Source organism: Elephas maximus, chromosome 20 (genome assembly GCF_024166365.1).
Source record: "Elephas maximus indicus isolate mEleMax1 chromosome 20, mEleMax1 primary haplotype, whole genome shotgun sequence".
In the NCBI taxonomy this organism is placed as follows: Eukaryota; Metazoa; Chordata; class Mammalia; order Proboscidea; family Elephantidae; genus Elephas; species Elephas maximus.
The window spans coordinates 14084499-14105647 of record NC_064838.1 but is presented as its reverse complement, the minus strand read 5'-3'; the positions used below and the strand labels follow the sequence as shown (position 1 = coordinate 14105647).

At 41.1% G+C, this 21149-nt stretch overlaps 1 protein-coding gene and 1 pseudogene across 2 annotated transcripts in view; both read left to right on the top strand.

Annotated features, from left to right (window-relative positions):
* The window catches only part of SUCLG2 (succinate-CoA ligase GDP-forming subunit beta), a 345782-nt gene that overhangs the window by 216748 nt on the left and 107885 nt on the right, over window positions 1–21149 (top strand). The gene's annotated exons all lie outside the window — the stretch shown is intronic.
* Window positions 4661–21149, top strand: part of LOC126064355 (solute carrier family 2, facilitated glucose transporter member 8-like) — a 43860-nt pseudogene continuing 27371 nt past the window's right edge.

Genomic DNA, 21149 nt, shown 5'->3' with positions numbered 1-21149 from the left:
TTGGATATTTTAAACTTCTGTCACTTTATCTGTAAGGTACATATGAAAACAATACTCTAAAGCACTGCTTTGAATATTGCGGTAGAATGAATTACTTAATACGGCCCTTCTAGCCATAGTCTTTGTGACTTAAACACAATGATTGAATGGAACTATGCAAATAAGGTAGATGGAATCCGAGATGGTTGGGGTTGTGTGTTGGCTTGGCTGGGCCCATGATTCCCAGTATTATGTGACTGTCCTCCATTTTGTGATCTGGTGTAATTACCTTCTATTTTATGTGTTATAAATCCTAACCTTTATATGGTAGTGAGGCAGGATTAGTGTGGAATGTATCTTGAGTCACAGCCTTGCAGGGGGGTGTGACTCGGGTCCCACCTTACTGAAGTCACACCCTTCCCTGGGGTATGTTTCCATCCAGTGTATATGTGTCAGTACTCTGGTGGGGCTCGCTCTTTCTCTGCATCTGGCTTCTGTGTCTGGCTGATCATTGTCAGATCTCTGGTTCTTGGAACTTGAGCCAGCAGACTGCCATCTAACCTGCCCATTCTGGGATTCATTAGCTTCTGCAGCCCTATTGGCCAGCAGCCTACTGTCGGATCTGATTTGCTAGCTTCTGCAGCCTTGTGAGCCAGCAGCCTGTCATCTGACGTGCCGACTTGGGTTTGTCATCCCCTGCAGCCACGTGGGTCGGGAAAAGACTATGCCTGACCCACGGATTTGGAACTTGCCAACCTCCACAGTCACATAAGCCATTTTCTTGATATGGTTTGTGAGTTCTGTAAGATGCTGCCTGGAATTATGGAACCCAAAGACAGGAGGGAGAGTACTCAGGGGAGGAGGAGCAGTTGATGTTAGAGATACAGCAATTTGGAAAAGTTGGACGTTTGGGACATTTTTAACCTCTGCTTCGTAGGAACCAGCTTTGTGCTGATCCTTATAAAAAAAATTATTCACTCAAGTATCAGCTGAGATAATATATGTGGAGGTTTTGGCAAAAAGTTTTTAAAGCAAAATAAAAACTTTAATTTGTGTTGTTTTTCTGAGTGTTTCCAAAACTTAGATATAGAATTATTGAAACAGTAGGAATTAAGTGAGCATCTACAGAAATAGGTGTCTGGATCAGGTTCATTGACACCAGCGTTACTGCATGTGTTATTTTTAAATTGATGAAATATGTAAGCAGTTCAGTAGCTTGCAGTGATTCTTTGTTCGGATAACCAAGAGAACACAATGTAATAAAGGAAAGAGCCAGGAAATTTTATTTGATATAAATTTAAGAGACCAGCTCTTTTAGCTCTGCGGTATGTGCTTCGAAATTATATGAATTTCAGGCTAAAGAAGTGCAAGCCGTGTTTTCAGTATCAAGTTTATGTAAGTGCCTTAAGGTTTAATAGATATGTTTTGGGATTAACGTATACTAAATGCCTCATATTTTTTAAAATTATTGTATGTACATTTAGAGGGGATTTAAATGCAAAACAAAATATCTTCCTTTTCTTTTATATGCATGTTTATCTCAGGCATGAAGCGAAACCAGTTCATTACATAGCACACGTAATTGCTGAAACACCTTACCCACCAGTGATAAAGTGACTTTCTAGGGTAATAAAGCTCATGTGCAGATTTATTTTCAGACATAATGCCTGAAACTTTACACAATATGAGCATTATTTGTGAAATTACTACCCTGCATTCTTATCCTTACAGGCCTATTTGAAAACAAATTTAACTTTCGTATAATTTTTTTTTTTTTTAATAGAGTCAGAAAGATTAAAAGTTCAGGCAACCATTCTTTATGGTGATAGTCTAGTCTGAGAAGAATGAACATGATTTCATTCTTATGAATTTACAACCTGTCATTTGGCTTCCCCTTCCACGTAGACTAGCCCCACGTTTAGCTGGAGAAAGTGAAACCCTGTGCCTGGGGCTCTTTTCTCTTCCTGTCCTCACAATGGTGTTCCCACTCTTGTGAATTCGTACATGTTGATTTTGCATTTATTTCCTGATAGCCAGCTGATTAGAATTTCAGAAATGTCTGGCTCTCCATGCCCAACTTAGACTCAGCCCATTTTATCTGCCAATACTTCTCAGTCATAGCTAGGTGCTGGCAACGGCAGTTGGTTCCATGTCTCACCCATGCTCAGTGTGTCTGATAGCTGCCACATTTTCAAAACATCCCTAATGGAACACTCTAAATCTATTTTCATGTTCCTTGCTGACTTAGTCTCAGAAATAAGGCAAAAATAATGTTTTTACTCTCTTCTCTACTTGTCCAAATTCAGATTTTAATGTGCCTTGTTTTGTTTCATGATAAGTGACTTAAAGAATTTAACAGACTTCAGGATTTCTTTGTAAATTTTGTCATTAGCTCTAGTGTGTTCAGTAATTAATTATGAATCCTATATAGATAAGCCTTTGTAGACTGTTAAAGAGAAAAGGAGCATTATTCAAAGCATAATATCAAGCTACAAGTTCCCCCCCGCCCCCCCCACTTAATGTTATTTCATGGAGAAAAGAAGAGTTAAATTTAACAGTTGGAAAATAGTGCATTTTCTAGGGAGACGGTCAAATAACATCCAGGAATAATATCAGGAATCTCTGAGTCTTAAGAACAATTTTAGGATGGTGAAGTGATCAAGGCATCTGAAGGTTTTGCTGTTATTATTTTTAAAGTATTATTTGGAGTTGCCCTACATCCTGGTAGAGGAATTATTAGATGTGGGGAGTGAACTTAGAAAAATTATTCAGGAGAACACAGGTTAAATGTCTGGATTGCTAAGGTCTGTGGTTCATCTACTCTGCAGTGCAGGGAGGGCCTGGTGGAGACAAGGGATGGGGGAGACGTGAGACCTTTCACTTCTGCGTCTTGCCTTTATACCTATGGACTGGGTGAATGAATCTCGAGGAAATTTTAGTTTAGTTTTGTAATTTTCACTTAAGGAAAATTATTTCCTTACAACTTTAAGTCCCTTTATACTTTCTGAAAGTTTTTTTCACTTAAATTTTTTGTTTTTATTTTTTACTTTTATAAATTTATATTTCTTACTAAAAATAATGAGATGACAATGTCTCTAACTTTATTCCCCTAGCATAACCACTATTATAATTTTATTACATTTCCTTTGAGCAGTATCTATACATAGCTTCTTTAGAGGGTTACAATTAGAACACCCTCCTCCTTTTGATTACCCCCCCCCGCCTTTTTTTTCCCAGCCAGTGTTACATGGTCAGCATCGTCCCATGTTGTTAGCTGGCCTCCCTGACCATCATTCCTATTAGTATTAAAAATGGGCAGTGTTTTAAAGGCATCTTTTACTCGACAGCACTGGGTGTTTTGGGGTATAGAAGATTACTTAACGAAGCCCAGCATGTAAAAGCCCTTTCAAAAGTCTGGGAACTGTGCAAATCGGGTTTGTTTAAAGTAGAGAGCAGTATAGTAAACCATCAAATGCATTAGTAACATGAATGAAAAGCTTTGTGGTATATACGAACTCTTTTTATAACAATAAAAAAAAAAAGAGCCCTGATGTAGAACAAAGCTAGATACCTCTGGAGTGTTTTATACATTTATTACCTGAGTGGACTACTAATATGAGTTAGTCTTAATTATCTCAGGATTAATGGTTAGTTGTTGTTCACTAATATATGATAGAGTCATTCTGAAATGCCTGGATTCCGAAACATCCAAGAATTCCGAGTTGGCTTCATGCCTTGTCCTGGTTGCTCAGTTCAGTGTCTTCCTGAGGTCTCACTGATGGATTCAGTTCACTGAGGCGAGAGGGAGCCAAGAATGAGACTTGCTGCTGGTAGGAAAATAAATTTACCTTTGTTATTCCATGTCCTTTTATGCCAGGATTCTCAATTGAGTTGTTTAGCTAAAGGACCTCATAAGAATCTGCTGACTTCTCTAAGCATTTTCACCAACTTTCCCTTCTACTAAAATCAGTCTTTGTAAAGGAGCAAGACACTGTAGGTGGAATTTCTAAAACAGGTATCTTTTTAATCTCTGTAATCCTCATCAGGTGTCTCCTTGGTGGTCATTTGTTCCTGACTCCCATTTTGTATTTATAATTTACAGCCCTCACCACTACTTATCTTCTCTCCCTTATTCATTCATTTTTCTTTTTATATCCCTGTAAAACTGTCTAGAAGTATTATTTATTTATTTTTCTCTCCTCTTGGTGCTTTTTTCAGTAGACTTTCCATTTGCTCCATATTCTTTAAAAGTAGCTAAAGGGAAAATCCTTTCTTGAGTTGTTTCATTTTTTCTTTTCCTCGTGATTTTGATCTTGTTCAGCAGTTATAGTCCTTGTAATGGAGCCCTGGTAATGCACTGGTTAAGAACTCCATTGCTAACCTAAAAGGTTGGCAGTTCGAATCTACCAGCCACTCCTTGGAAAGCCTATGGGGTAGTTCTGCTCTGTCCTATGGGGTCCCTATAAGCCAGAATTGACAGCAGTGGGTTTTTAATGGTCTGTGGAACATGGTAGGTACTCCATGTGTATCCTTCAGAACAAAATCATATTGAGAATCCACATTTCTTTATTTCCAAGTAAGTCATCCAACTGAATGTTCCTCAACCAGGAAAAAATTAATTAATTAATGACTGATCCCAAGCTAGATACCAAGGCCATCTGTTTGGCAAGACTATGATGAGATGGAGAAGCTTGACCACAGCATAGAACTAGACTTGTCCCCCAGCGTCAAGCAAGCGGTGAAGGGAAGGACCTCTTTGCCAGGGTGGGATGAGGTCCCATCCAGCAGCCAGAAGCTGACAAGAATTGGGTTCAGGGAGAACCGTGGGAACGGGGAGGGTTCTTATCTGAGGCAAACTGTTAGTACAAGACAGAAAGCATACAAACTTCGAGCGGCACCTCCCCAAAATTCAATCATTTAGTCAGTGCTTAGGGGGTTCTCTTAATAAGTAGCCAGTGCACAGTCCCCACCCAGGCTGTAATGCAGACACCAGACTCCATTCGTGAGCAAGATCCTGTAAGCAGAAGCTTGGTTCACTCTTGGAGACTGGAGTACCAGGAAGGTAACTAAGGCAGGAACTCAGCCATAGGAACAAGTCAAGGTGTCAAACATGAGGTCGAAGTGCATCCCACATCACGAGTGACTTTACAGGGGTCTCTGAATGTTGAGAGAGCTCCTCAATGACCCCTGAATGAGGTCAAGAGTGGTTCTCCAGGCCACAGAATGACCAAGCTAGACAGAGAGCCGTTCAGAAACATCAGGTAAACAAGAAATTATTGAGCGTTTAGTGGTACAAATGGTTTACATGCTCAGCTACTAACTGAAAGATTGGAGATTGGAGTTCACCCAGAGGTGCCTTGGAGGAAAGGCCTGGCGATCTACTATCAAAAAATCAGCCATTGAAAGCCCTTCAGAGCACAGCTCTACTCGGACACACGGGAACTAACCAGCTGGTTAGTGTACATACCAGGCATTCTTCTTGGCATTGAGGGTGATACAGTGAGGTGAAGTAGTCTTGCTCTACTGGAACTGCCATTCTGGAAGAGGAAGATAAAAAGCCAACGAGTAAATAACTCCATAATATATCGGGTGCTGGTACTTACTAGGGTATAATAAAAATAAAAGGGGGCCTAAAAGTGAGAGGGGTTTGTTATTTCCACAGGTTTGTCTGAAAAGGTCCCTCTGTTGCGTTTACCTCGGGGAGAGAAATGTCACAGCTGTTAAATGCGTCGGAGTTTGGGTTTGTGGGCAGTGACGTGAGTGCCACCAATGATGCAACCTGTCCAGCATTGTTACCCCCAGTTGGAGCCGCCTTCTTTCACCTCGCTCCATTTCTTTACCAGAGTGCTCTGAGCGGTATTGCTTGCTTTATTAATGTTGTTTGCCGATAAAATAAAAAAGTTTTTCCACTTGAATAGTTTACGCAGCAACTTTAGCCTAATTTGTGTGGCAACTCCCTTGCAATTAGAAGTCCTTTCTGAATGTCCATGGATATTTTATCTACACATCCAGGACCCTCTCCCGGGAATGCTCTGGTAACCACCTTTGAGATCTCCTGAAATGGAGAACATCGAACACACATATTAGTTAGCGTCCCCAAGGGCTAGCTGGCACAAACCGAGTTAATTATTTTTCTTCCAGTTTATCTGTCGGTTCTCTCATTAATCCTTATCTGTAAGCATTCTGGAGACCTCTCTTTTTCTCAATTAGAACTCTGGTAGAATATTTTTTGAGCAAACATTTAGGGCCCTGCTCTAATACTCAGAGGCCTTTGGATTGTAAAGAGCGAACAGAAAATCCATTTGGAGCTTTAACCCTTGACCTTCTAGATTTCCCTGGTGTGTTAATCCCAAGCAGCACATCTTCTCTGAGATGGAGACGTAAGTGCTTTGGAATCTTCACTGTGTCGTTGTGATCCAAGATTGTTGGCATTTAGGTGGCAGGTGTGAGGAGAAATGCCCAGCTCACACTGTAATTAGGATGATGATTTCTGATATCTTTTGTGCGTGTTCTGTAACCTGTGATTTGTTGCTTCTAGCTGCCATCAAGTCGATGCATGACTCACGGCGACCACATTGCACAACAGAACAAAACACTGCCTGGCTCAGAGCCATCCCCGTGATGGGCTGCAGATCAGTCTGTTGTGATTCACAGGATTTCGTTGTCTGATTTTCAGAAGTAGATCACCAGGCCTTTTCTCCTAGTCTCTCTTAGTCTGGACACTCCACTGAAGTCTGTTCAGCATCATAGCAACATGCAAGCCTCTGCTGATGGATGGGTGGTGGCTGCTCATGAGGTAGATTGCCTGGGAATTGAACCCTGGTCTCCTGCTTGAAAGGCGAGAGTTTTACCACTGATGCCTCACTGCCCCCAAACCTGTGATTAGTGTTCGCATTTAATGAGTGGAGCTTCTTCTCCATTAAGCTGAACTACCAAATGTTGTTGTTAGATGACTTGTAGCAACCCTGTAAGACAGAGTAGACCTGCCCGGTAGGGTTTCCAAGGAGTGGCTGGTGGATTTGAACTGCAGACCTTCTGGTTAGCAGCCCAGCTCTTAACTACTTTGCTATCCGGGCTCAAACTACCAAATAGTTAATCCAAATACTGACAGCGATGACCAAATTCCAAAGAAGAGGCATTTGATATTCAATTGGAAGAGTGGAAAAGTAAACGTAAGGAAATGTGAAAAGGGAAATTTTACTGAAAGAATAAATTCTGTGATTTGATTTTTATATACAGGTACAATCTTAAAAGCACTACCTATTCAGAGTTTTGCCAGCTTATGAAACAATGTGAAATAGCATAGTTACATAAGATAACAAGGCAGAATTGAGAACCCCGCTATCATCCTCACTTCTGCCCCTAAGCACCCCCACTGACGTCGAGTCGATTCCGACTCACACAATTTGGTTTTCCTGCTTTCAACTAACCAAAAAGACGAAGCCCATTGCCACTGAGTGGATTCTGACTCACCTAGTGGCCAACAAATGTTTCTTACCACCTACTGTGTGTTGTTACTCTGTGTCAGGAAACCCTGGTGGCGTAGTGGTTAAGTGCTACGGCTGCTAACTAAAGGGCTGCAGTTCGAATCTGCCAGGCGCTCCTTGAAAACTCTACGGGGCAGCTCTACTCTGTCCTGTAGGGTCACTATGAGTCGGAATCGACTCGACGGCACTGGATTTTGGGTTTACTTTATGTCAGGTTCTGGGCTAATTGAGAGATGGGAAACCATCCAGTACTGATGTTATTGGTTCCAGTGGGGGTGACCTTATTAATTTTTTCTGACTGTCATCCTTTTTAGGACCTTCTTTACAGGAAGTCACATGCCTGACTGACTGATGTAGTCTTTTATGTAGTCTTTTTAAAGCTCAATAAAAACCCAGTGTAAAGCACCTATTATACTTGACGTCACTTCCCAGCCTCTAAGTTCACAGTGAATAGTCTGTTAGCCTGAGTACTCAAACTGTGGGCTCCAAATATCAGTATTGGCATCAGCTTGAAGGCTGTTAGAGATGCACAATCTCAGCTCTACCCCACACCTACTGAGTCAAAGCCTGCATACAGGCTCCCCAGGGGATTACTGTACACATTATATTTTGAGAAGCATTGGTCTAGAGCAGGCATAGACTAGCAGCCAGTGGGCAAATCTTGCCCATTGGCTGCTTTTGTAAATAAAGTTTTATTGGAACACTGCCAGGCTCTTTCATTTTCTCAATGAGTTTAGCAGCTGTAACAGCTCTCCCCTGGCCCACCCTGGTCTAGAGTAACAGTGTGCAGTACGTGCTATTCGATTAGTGCCAGTTCATAAACTGTTTGTTATAGGTCCGTGGTAAGTACAGAAACTGGGACTAAACCTTTAGAAACTTTTATTGCAAGTTGCCATTGCCAAGACATGCCAGTGTAAGATCAATTTTCTAGTAATTCATGTGATATTATTTTACAAAAATATCAGTCAGTGACTGTTAGGGAATTTTTTTTTTTTTTAATGGCCCTTTATTACAGATTATGCTCTATAAGTATACATGATTTGTTTGTGAGCCCTGGTGGGGCAGTGATTAAGGGCTCGGCTGCTAAACGGAAGGTCAGCTGTTCGGCAGTCTGCCTCCAGAAAGATTAACCCTGTTGCCCGCTGCCCATTGCTGTTGAGTCAGTTCTGACGCATAGCGACCCTATAGGACAAAGTAGAGCTGCTCCACAGGGTTTCCAGGGAGTGGCTGGTGGATTTGAACTGCCAACCTTTTGGTTAGCAGCCGTAGCTCTCACTCACTGCTTCCCCAGAACTCCCCATAAAGACTACAGCCTTGGAACCCTATGGGGCAGTTCTACTCTGTCCTATAGGGTCACTATGAGTTGGAATAAACTCGACAGCAGCAGGTTTGGTTTCTGGTTTTTTAGCAAATTTGACTGCACGTTGAACATCTTGATCCGAAAACAAAATTTATCACAGACTATGATAATCATGTAGCTCTTTGCTCATTTTGCTTTCCTGTGCCTCTTTCTTTTCATCTTTTGGGGATTTTTCTGTCATTCCCTATGATCGTGGTAATGCCATCCAATTTCATGGCTTGTTTCTGTCTCTGTCTCCCCACTTGGATCCCCCCTGCCCTCTGCTGCCCTCATTTATGCTCAGAGGGGTGCTTTACTACACCCCCTGGCATAGCAGTTGCTTTCAGGGGTGATCACAAGTCCCTTTTTCAGAGAAAGCTCTAGGGCCTTTCTTCTGAAGCTCATGAAAACAACTGCCTGATTCTGGGACCATGAGCAAAATGATGTAACCCCGAAGGCTCTATCCCCTAACAGCTGGTGGAAGCCCGTGTAAGATCCCGGGCCACAGCTGTGTGATGGAGACTCCCTTAGTCATAGGGCTTGGTTCCTAAAGCCTAGGATTTCTGGCATGGTCGCTGGATGGCAGCAGCAGCGGCATCACCTGCAGTGTCTCAGGCCCCACCCAAACCCACTGAGCAGAACACTCTAGGGGTGGGGCCCACTAATCTGCCTTTTAGCAAGCCATCCCCAACGGGGAGCCAACTTCTTCCTTTTTATTCCCGCCTGAAGTTTATTTTCTGTCCCTGACATCTGAGCAAGTCCCGTTTAACATACCATGTGTGTATTACACTTATCAAACTGAGCATTTGCCCTGGCACACTCTAGTCATTTATTTTCTGGTATGGTGATGCTGGCTCATCTCTGTTAACACTTATTTTTATTTATTTACCCATTATACTTTACACTCTCTGTGTTTTAAGATTTTTATTCGCTTTCTGTGTCAGAATCTCTTCCTGAAACTCAAAGATAAAATGACTATTGTTCCCAAATGAGAATTAAGGATAGTGATTCTAGTTTATAATCAACTGAGTTTGTAAATGTCTTTTTCTGAAGATAAACTTCAGCACAGTGAACTTAACTATAAAAGTGAGTATAAGAAAAAGTTGTGTTATTTTCAAGTGAGTTTCTTTAAACTTTATGAAATTACCTCACCTTTGTGCTCAGTCACTGAAGTAAAGCTAATTCATTTTTGTCCTTATTAAGTTACCATCAGCTTCTTCTTTTCCCAAGAGATTCCTTTTCTATTGTTGTTCTCCTGGCATTTAGTCTCTCTAGGTCCTTAGCTTCCAACCATCTTGATTTGTAAGTGTTTTGCTGAGATTCAGTCTCCTGGTCTATTCTTACAGAGTATAGCCTTCATTTGTTATCTGGGTTACTAGTGCTGTTTGGGGAAGAGGGAAGTGGTCAGGTCTTTCAGTATTTGACAAATGTGATAATAGAGTATTTCAACGTGGAGATGTTGAATCAACTTTTATATTTGGTCAAGAAAATTGATACATGATGGTATAAGACATAAGATCTTTGCTGAGTTTTTCTTCGGTATATATAACCAAAAAACCGAACCCACTGCCGTCAAGTCAATTCCGACTCATAGTGACCCTAGAGGACAGAGTAGAACTGCCCCATAGAGTTTCCAAGGAGCACCTGGCAGATTTGAACTGCCAACCTCTTGGTTAGCAGCCATAGCACTTAACCACTAGGCCACCAGGGTTTCCTCAGTGTATATAAAGGAATGAGAAATCACTTTTTACAAAATACAACTTAATGTTTCTTTATCATGATGACTTTTTCTAAAAGTTCCTTTTGCAGATTATTCTGTGGTCATAGAATCAGCTTGTGACTCTGCCTGGTAGACAAATCATCTTTATGTCAGCCACCACTTCCAAATGGAGATTTCCATGCTTTTTTTTAAATTCATATGTTCAATATGAGACTGAGACCTCATGCCTGTTTCTTCTACCTCTGAGGTTGTACCATTTTTGAGGGTGTTTATGTCTCCTTTAGAGGATGGACCAGGAGCAAGCAGGGCATCGGTGTGTTTTCATTCCTAATTTTGGTTCCCATACACCTCTAGCTCGTGGTAGCCACTGTCCAGTGGGGCTACATCCAGCATGACAGTGAGTTCTGAAGACAGATAGCGAGGCAAAAGTCTTTATATACAAAATTAGCTTTAAAATCCTCTAAATCATCCATGCATTTTAGTGCCTTTAAGCACTAGAGTTGAAGTTCCTGGGTGGTGTAAACTGGTGAACACGCTTGACTGCTTACTTAAAGGTTTGAATCTACCCAGAGGCACCTCAAAAGGAAGGCTTGGTGATCTACTTCCCAAAAAATCAGCCATTGAAAACCCTGTGAGATTGTTGAAATAGTAGATGTTTTGTTACATTTGTATTTACCACAGTTAAAAAAAAAAAAACTATGGAGCATAGTTCTATTCTGACACACGTGGGTCACCATGAGTTGGAATCACTGAGTCGGGGTCACCAGGAATCAGGGTCACTGTAAGCCGGGCTTGACTGGACAGCAACTGTTTTTTATTGTTGTCCTTGTGTGTTTACTAAGCACTGGAGTACGGTTGATGGCGTGAGATGCTGACCCCGGGAGGAGCTCATTCCCTCCTGTCTCCCTCAGGGACTTGGTTTGAATGGAATGGCAATGGGGTCACTCACTAGATTTTGTTAGTTTTTGCCCTTTCTCACTCACTTGCTTGCCCCGTTCCTGTGCCTGTATAGTTGTATTTATAATAAATGTGTGTACAATGTGACTTCAATGTATAAGACTAAATAACATGCTAGTGAAGGTATGGCAACAGCAGTGAAAACCAGACCAAGAAATTGCTGCAGTGTGTTCTTGTCGTGCACATTATGCAATTGGGAAATATACAGTTCTCCAGCCAGAAGATTCATCACATGGTGGATAAGAGCTTGCACTTCAGTGGCAGACAGGGCTCAGTTTAGTTCTAGCTTTGCCAGTTCCTGGCTGTATGATTTTGGGCAAGTTGATTAACCTCTCTGAATCGTACTTACATGATATGTAAAATGAATTTATTAACTTGTGGTATTAAATGAAATAACACAGGAAGTACTTAGCAAGGTGTCCAGCACTGGATGATGTTGTTAGGTGCCACTGAGTTGGTTCCAACTCATGGTGACCCTGTGTACAAGAGAATGAAGCACGGTCCTCTTCTGTGCCATCCTTACAATCCTCGCTGTGCTCGAGCCCCTTCTTGTAGCCATTGTGTCAGCCCATCTCGTTGAAAGTCTTCCTCTTTTTCGCTGACCCTCTACTTTACCAAGCATGATGTCCTTCTATAGAGACTGATCCTTCCTGATAACGTGTCCGAAGTAGGTGAGACATAGTCTTGCCGTCCTTGCTACGGAGGTCATTCTGGTTGTACTTATTCCAAGACAGATTTGTTCATTCTTATGGCAGTTCATGGTATATTCCGTATTCTTCACCAGCACCACAATTCAAAGGCGTCAGTTCTTCTTCGGTCTTCCTTATTCATTGTCCAGCTTTCCCATGCATATGAGGTGATTGAAAACACCATGGCTTGGATCAGGCACACCTTATTCTTCGAGGTGACATCTTTGCTTTTCAACCCTTTAAAGAACTTTTTTGCAGGAGATTTTCCCACTGCAATACGTCTTTTGATTTCTTGACTACTGCTTCCATGGATGTTGATTGTGGATCCAAGTAAAATGAAATCCTTGACAACTTCATTCTTCTCTCCACTTATCACGATATTGCTTATTGGTCCAGTTCTGAGGATTTTTGTTTTTTTTTATGTTGAGGTGTAATCCATGCTGAAGGCTATGGTCTTTGATCTTCATCAGTAAGTGCTTCAAGTCCTCTTCACTTCCAGCAAGCAATGTTGTGTCATTTGTATAACCCAGGTTGTTAATGAGTCTTCCTCCAACCCCGATGCCCCATTCTTCTTCATATAGTCCAGCTTCTCGACTTATTTGCTCAGCATACAGACTAAATAGGTACGGTGAAGGGATACAGCTCTGACATTCACCTTCCTGACTTTAAACCACGCCCTGTCTCCTTGTTCTGTTCAAATGACTGCCTCTTGATCTATGTACAGGTTCCTCACGAGCACAATGAACTCTTCTGGAATTCCCATTCTTCGTAATGTTACCCGTATTTTGTTATGGTCCACGCAGTCGAATGCCTTTACATAGTCATAGTCTCATATTCCCTGTTTTCAGCCAGGATCCATCTGACTTCAGCTGGGATATCCCTAGCTACATATCCTCTTCTGAATCCAGCTTGGATTTCTGGCAGTTCCTTGTCGATATACTGCTGCTGCTGCTTTTGAATGGTCTTCAACAAAATTTTATTTGCCTGTGATATTAATGATATTGTTCGATAATTTTTGTATTTGGTTGGATAGCCTTTCTTGGGAATAGGCATAATATGGGTCGCTCCCACTCAGTTGGCCAAGTAGCCGTCTTCCAAATTTCTTGGCATAGATGAGTGAGCACTTCCAGCACTGCATCCTTTTGTTGAAACGTCTCAATTAGTATTTCGTCAGTTCCTGAAGCCTAGTTTTTCACCAATGCCTTCAGTGCAGTTTGGACCTCTTCCTTTATTTAGTACCACTGGTTCGTGATCATATGTTGCCTCTTGAAATGGTTGAAGGTCGACCAAATCTTTTTGGTAGAATAACCCTATGCATTCCTTCCCATCTTCTTTTGATGCTTCCTGTGTCGTTTAATATTTTCCTCATAGAATCCTTCAATATTGCAACTTGAGGCAGTTCTTTCAGCTTGAGAAATACCAAAGCGTGTTCTTCCATTTCGATTTTCTTCCTGCAGGTCTTTGTACATGTCATTACAATAGTTTCCTTTGTCTTCTCAAGCCACCCTTTGAAATCTTCTGTTCAGCTCTTTTACTTCATCATTTCTTCCTTTTGATTTAGCTACTCAACATTCAAGAGCAAATTTCAGTATCTTTTCTGACATCCATTCTGGTCTTTCTTCATGTATGATGTCCTTGATGTCATTCCATAGCTTGCCTGGTCTTTGATCATTAGTGTTCAACACGTCAGATCTATTCTTGAGATGGTCTCTGAATTCAGGTGAGATATACCCAGGTCTGTACTTCAGCTCTTGTTGACTTGTTCTAATTTTCTTCAGCTTCAACTTGAGCTTGCATATGAGCAATTGATGACCTGTTCTACAGTCAGTCCCTGGCCTTGTTCTGACTGATAATAATGAGCTTTTCCATTGTCTCTTTCCACAGATGTGATCAATTCCTGTGCATTCTTTCTGGTGAGATCCATTTGTATAGTCACCATTTATGTTGAAGAAAAAAGGTATTTGCAGTGAAGAAGTCATTGGTCTTACAAAATTCTGTCATGTGATTTCTGGCATCGTTTCTCCAAGGCCATATTTTCCAACTACTGATCTTTCTTCTTTGTTTCCAACTCTCACATTCCAATCGCCAGTAATTTTCAGTGGATCCTGATCGCTTGTTCAATCAATTTCAGACTGCAGAATTTGGTAAAATCTTCAATTTATTCATCTTTGGCCTTAGTGGTTGGCACATATATTTGAATAATTAGCTGGTCTTCCTTGTAGGCATATGGATATTATCCTGTCACTGACAACATTATACTTCAGGATAGATCTTGAAATGTTCTTTTTAATGATGAATGCAACACCATTCCTTTTCAAGTTCTCGTTCTTGGCATAGTAGACCATGTGATTGTCAAATTCACAATGGTCAGTACCAGTCCATTTCAGCTCATTAATGCCTAGGTGTTGATGTTTATGCATTCCATTTCATTTTTGACGATTTCCAATTTTCCTAGATTCATACTTCGTACATCACACTTTCAGATTATTAATGGATGTTTGTAGCTTTTCTTCTCATTTTGAGTTGTGCCGTGTCAGCAGATGAGGGTCCTGAAAGCTTGTGACCTGGGAGCTCATAGTAGTATGATCACCTCTACTTTGAGGAGGCAGCTGTCGCCCTGTTGTCTTTCGAGTGCCTTCCAACCTGATGGGCTCATCTTCTGGCACTGTATCAAACAGTGTTCCACTGCTATTCATGAGGTTTTCACTGGCTAATTCTTTTCAGAAGCAGACTACCGGGTCCTTCTTCCTATTGTGGCTTTGTGTCAAAGCTCAGTTGAAACCTGTCTGCCATGGGTGATCCTCCTGTGTTGCAGTAATAGCTTCCAGTATCACAGCAACATGGAAGCCCCCATAGTACAACAAACTGACAAACTGACAAACATGTGGGGGAGCAATTGATAGTCATTCCATAAAAGCTGTACCAGTGGTGGCTGTCTTCAGGGTGTTGGTGGTTGTTATTTGTATAAAGGGGACAGTTGGGCAGCTTCTTCCATTAACTATGCACTAAAAAAAAAAAATTTAGTTTTTTTTTTTATACACCCTAGTTGATAAGAATAGGTTCTGTAGAACAGGCTTCTTAGCTTTGAATCCTGGTTCTACCACAAACTGACTTGGGCAACCAACTTATCGTTTATGTGCCTCAGTGTCATCGCCTGCAAAGTGGACATGATAATAGTACCTGCTTTAGGTTTGTGGTGATGAATCTCTGAGTTAATATTTAAAACACTTCCTTGCACATAGTCAGTGCTTGTATAAGCGTTAGCTGCTATTATTGATATTTGTTTTATTCTTTCACTCTTTTCTTGAACAAGATAATTGTTCATTTCTGCCACTGTGTGAGGAGTAGGGATGCAGTGAACAAGACAGAGACCATCCTTACTTTAATAGAGCCTAGAGTGTAGTGGGCCAGAAAGGCATTAGTAAAATATTTCACAGTTTTCTAATTACAGACTGTGATTGTAAGGAGTGCTGTGAAGAAGGCACTGGGAGGATTCTGGGGAGAAAAAGATGAATGAGGCCTAGAATTTGCTTTAAAAAAAAAAAACGCTTAGAGGTAATTCAGAAGGACTTTGGTTCTCAAACTTGACTGCACATTAAAATATCCTGGGGAGTTTTTATCAATCTGCATGCCCAGTCATTACTCCAAACCAATTCAACCAGAACATTTTGGGATTTGGGAAGGGACCAAGGCATCAGGGTTTTTGAAGCTGTCCAGGCGATTCCCCAGTGCAGCCAGCTGAGAGCAAGTGATGCCGAGGGAGTATGGCCTTGCAGTATGGCCCACAGATACAGCAGATACAAGAATGGTTTGCATGAATTTGTAGATTCAGGACTCATGACAATGTACAGGAGGGAATTATAAGTAGCTTTCTTGGTTTTAGAGACCTCTTCACAGTAATCACAAAGAAATGCTCTCAGCTTCACCAAGAGACTAGAATCCAGAGCTAAGATCCTCTATCCCTGGTTTGACTGAGTTTGAAATCACCTAGACCCCTTTCTGACAAAATATCCATGGGTTTCAGTTTTTTACAGTGTTATCTGCCATTGTGACAGTCTCTGGAATTGTTGACTCATGCCACCAGTCATGGTTAAGATAGTGTGTCAACTTGGCTGGGCCATGATTCTCAATGTTTATGTGTGATCACTCCCATGATTGAATCTGCTGTGAGTAGCCAGTCAGTTGAAAGGGAGTCTCCTTGGGGGTGTGGCCTGCGTCCAAATATAAGCAGATGTTCTGGTTTTTTACTCACTCTGGATCCTGCGCTGTGTCCTGTTCGTCTGACCTCCGGCTCTTGGGACTTGAACTATCAGCTTATCTGCAGATCTCGGAAATAATCGATCTTCACGGCCTGAGAGCAGGAGCCCCGCTCTCCGACCTGCCAATCTTGGGTTTGCCAGCCCCTTCAGCTACATGAATTGAGAGAAGCCTCTATCTTAATACACGAATGTGGGAGGTTTCAGCCTCTACAATCGTGTGAGCCATTTCCTTGATATAAGTCTCTCTCTGTATATATTTATACACTTAACTGGTTTTGCTTCTTTAGAGAACCCAGCCCAAGACAACACGTAAAGTTACCAGATTTATTGAAGAGAATGTTACAAGATAAACCTGGCCCTCATCTTACATAGATGTGGTGTTGACTCATGGTTTCTCAGAATCAACGTATGAGATATTAAAAGGAATTAAAGTTGTTTTTATGTATTAGTTTCACATGTGTTGAATCCCACTGAAATTTTGTTAGGAAGATTGGCAAAATAGGATTTATACTAACAGAAAGTGAGACTGCGTACTTAAATTATGTGGTGCTAAGAGCTCTTTTCTGTATCATACCCTGATTAAGTTATCCTTCCAGACACTATTTTAGATTTATAACTGTCTGACCTTTCAAAAGGAAAAGAAAAATCAATTATGGAGGGTGGTGTAGATGGAAGAAACACATGTACAAAGTCGGTATTTCATAGTCGCTGATCAAACTTGAATGCTTCGTGTTCACCAAATCATTTGAATTAAAGGTTTGGGACTACCAGGCATGTCTCTTCAACTTACAGTAGGACAAATGACAGTGAACTGGCAAGTTGCAGGGCTTCATCTGAATTTAGCTTCTGCTGCTTCTTGGAGGCTGTCCCCTTAAACTCCTCCCTGGGGGTATACTCTCTGAATTGTGAAAGATTTGCCTCAGAACTTCCAAGCGGCTCAGGTTTTGTTACATGAGAAGAAACTCAAATAGGTTTTTTTTTACATGGAGAAACTCAAAGTTTCTGTGCCATTGTTGCAATGAAGAGAAATAACTCAGTTTTCTTACAAGTGAAGAATGATGTCATTGGTGAGCTTTTAATGAATGCCTTGTTTACGTTAGCTGGGGATTATACAGTGTTTTAGTTATCTAGTGCTACTATAACAGAAATACCACAAGTGGATGGCTTTAACAAAGAAAGGTTTATTTTCTCATAGTGAAGTAAGCTAAAAGTCCAGTTTCAGGGCGTCAACTCCAGGGGAAGGCTTTCTCTCTCTGTTGGACTTCTCATCAGTGTTCCCCTGGACTCCTTTGCACAGGGACCCCAGGTCCAAAGGACGTGCTTTGCTCCCAGCGTTGCTTTCTTGGTGGTATGAGGTCCCCCTGTGTCTCTGCTGGCTTCTCTCTTTTGTAACTCAAGAGATTGCCTCCAAGGCATAATCTAATCTTGTAGGTTGAGCCCTGCCTCACTAACACAACTGCTACCCATCCTCCCTCATTAACATCATAGAGGCAGCATTTACAACATACAGGAAAATCACACAATTGATACACACATTTTGAGGGGACTAGTTCAATCCATGACGTACAGTTTTGTGTTTTGTAAATGTGAAGTGGACTTAACTAAATTGGCATGCCAGGTCAGGAATTGCCAGCCTGTGACCTGCGAGCTCAGAGTATTATGCTCAGTGATAGTTTGTCGATTCCATGTGCCATTTACTTCCGTGACGCTAATACACGAGATACGACTGTTTAGAGTCCAGTGTTTGCATTTTTATCTACTGCTGGGTAGTATGCATTTGTGTTTTTCTTCTCTCAGTTTTTCAGACCAGGAAAGGAAATGACAGTTAGATGCTCATGTCTTGTCATTATCATGAGTTAGAAATTCTGAAGATGGAGAAGGTGGAGGCTATTTATGTTTGAGTTGTGGATTCCACTGTGTTGGTAGCAAGAAAGAGACGAATTCACAATCCATACCCCGTCTGTTCCTTCCCCTTCTTAAGCCTAGGGTGGGGTCTTCCCGAGGGAGAAATCTCTGGAGTGAGAAAAGAACCAGATATGGAGCTTGCAAAAATTGTAGATGACCTGGATGCACTTATGAGTGTCTTCTTAGTCTGGGTTCTCTAAAGGAACATAACCAGTGAATCATATATGTTGCTTTTTTTTTGCTGTCAAGTTGATTCCGACTCATAGCAACCCTATAGGACAGAGTAGAACTGCCCCATAGGGTTTCCAAAGAGCGACTTGTAGGTTGGAATTTGTGACCTTTTTGGTAAGCAGCCTGAGCTCTTAACCACTTTGCCACCAGGGCTCCGTAACATATATAAAAAAACCAAACCAAACCTCGTAACCCTGGTGGCGTAGTGGTTAAGTGCTATGGCTGCTAACCAAAGGATCGGCAGTTCAAATCCGCCAGGTGCTTGTTGGAAACTCTATGGGGCAGTTCTACTCTGTCCTATAGGGTCGCTATGAGTAACATATATAGATGTATATAAAGAGAGATTTACTTCAAGGAAATGGCTCGCTCAGTTGTGAGGAGATGGCTCACACAGTTGTAGGGCCTGGCAAGTCCCAAATCTGTGGGTCAGATGACATGCTGAAAACCTCCACTGGCTCACATGATTGCAGGAACTGATGAACTGAAAACCTGCAGGTCAAGTGACAGGCTGGAGGCCCATGCTGGCCTACATCCCAGGAACCGGGGTTAGAAGCCAAGAAGATTGTAGGATTGGAAAAAGGAAGAGCTTTGCCAGAAGAGTCATTCATACCATGGATGCAGGCCACACCCTCAAGAAAATTTCTCTTTCTATTGATGGGCTGCTCATATCAGATCACAAAGTGGGAGGTGATACGTAGTGTCTACCAAACCACTGAGAATTATAGTCTAGCTAAATTGACACATAACATTAACCGTTACAATGAGGCATTAAAAAAAAAAAGAAAGAAACTTAAAACAATGTCAAAAAAAGAAAAAAGTAGGTTTTTAAGGGTGCTTATGTATAAACAAAAACTTCACGGGATTTAGTTCTTTGGTTTGGAGGCTTAGGGTCGTGGTTTCATGGGACATCCCAGTTAATTGGCCCAATAACATGTTTAGCGCTTCTGTTCTACCTCCTAGTTTATTGTATGGTGCCTGGAGTCTTAAAAACTTGCAAGCAGCCATCCAAGGCACAACAATTGGTCTGTATTTGCCTTGAGCAACAGAGGAGGAAGGAGAGTCAGGAATAGAAGGATATGGAATGTGTGGCTAATTGCCTTCATGAACAACTGCCTCCTCTGCCATGAGACCAGAAGAATTGGTTGGTGCCCAGCTACCATTACCGAACATTTTGATCAGAAATTCCATAGAAGAATCCTGATCAAAAGGGAGAACATCTAGAACAGAATTGTAAATTCTCATGGACTGCAAGCTTCCTGAAGTCTTTTTAAAACCAAACAGTAGTTTAGCTTAACTAGTAAACAGTGTTTGCCTTCTGCATTATGCTCTTTTCAGAACTATCTATATGGGATGGAATTTATAATAGCAACTTGAAAGGTTAGAGGGGAGCCTTAGGGGGCAGTGAATTTATGTTAATGAGGGAGGAACAATTTAGAAAAGGAATGTGAGAATGGTTGCACAACTCGAAGACTAGTCAGTGTCACGAAATGGTACATGTAGAAACTGTTGAATTAGTGTGTTTTTCTGTGTATGTTCTCAACAACCACAAAATAAATATAACTTAAAAAAAAAGAAATTCAGGAAAAATTAAAGAAGAGATTCATTAAGTCAGTGAAGGATGTGTTTCAATCTAATTTTAAGTGAAGCTTCTTAAAAAAAAACTTACCTTAAAACCTTATATGCATCAGTATTTTTGAATTAGGGGATATGTCCTCTGAATTGTGGAGGTGAGAATTTCTGAATATGAAAAAAAGCAGTACGATAAGGCATGGTAAATTTGAGCAAATGTAGGCCAACAGCATGCTCTTCGGAAAGCAGGCCAAGCCGTTTATGATCAGCGACAAATCAGGTCTTGGTTCGTTGCTGTCAGCTAGTTGTACATTCCTGAAAATTTGTAGTATGAGACCAGCAAGAACACAGCAAATAAGCTTTCTTTCTGGAAGTTATTTTGAGGCAGGCTTAGCATAGTAATATTCACCTGTTCAGTATATAAAAAAAGTAAATTCTAAAAAAGTTTTAGTATTTGAGTGTTTTCCATGGTTCTGTCATAATTTATGATGAGCAGTATATGATCTCAGGAAGATGACACTGAGTTTTTGCCTACTTTCTGGCACTGAGGACACCAGCAGTAGGCTTGATAAGGGAAGTCCAGTGAAGAACTTGTTACATTTACTTAAAACAAATGGCTTTCATTAACGACAGTTCACACAGCTATTACTGCACTTGGGAAGCCCTTGGGGGGGGATTCAGGACTGGTAGTGGCTAAGACTCAGAAATTATCTGTAGAAAACAGCCTTATGTTTTTCCCAAAAGATATCTGAATTTAATATGAAGTTGGGTCCAAATAGTTAACTTATTCTCACCCAAAAATACAATGATATCTATTCTTGCATGCTTTGCAGTTTTATTGAAAAAGTCTTGGTAATTAGTTGGTAGCTTGGTGCAGAAGGCATTTTTTAACGGTGTCTAAATGTATCCTTTAACACTCATTCTTTTCAGAATTCTAATTTAATTTTTTTATTCTTCATCACCAATTCCTTTAAAAAATCACAAAGTTGAGAAATAATTGTATATGAGATCTGT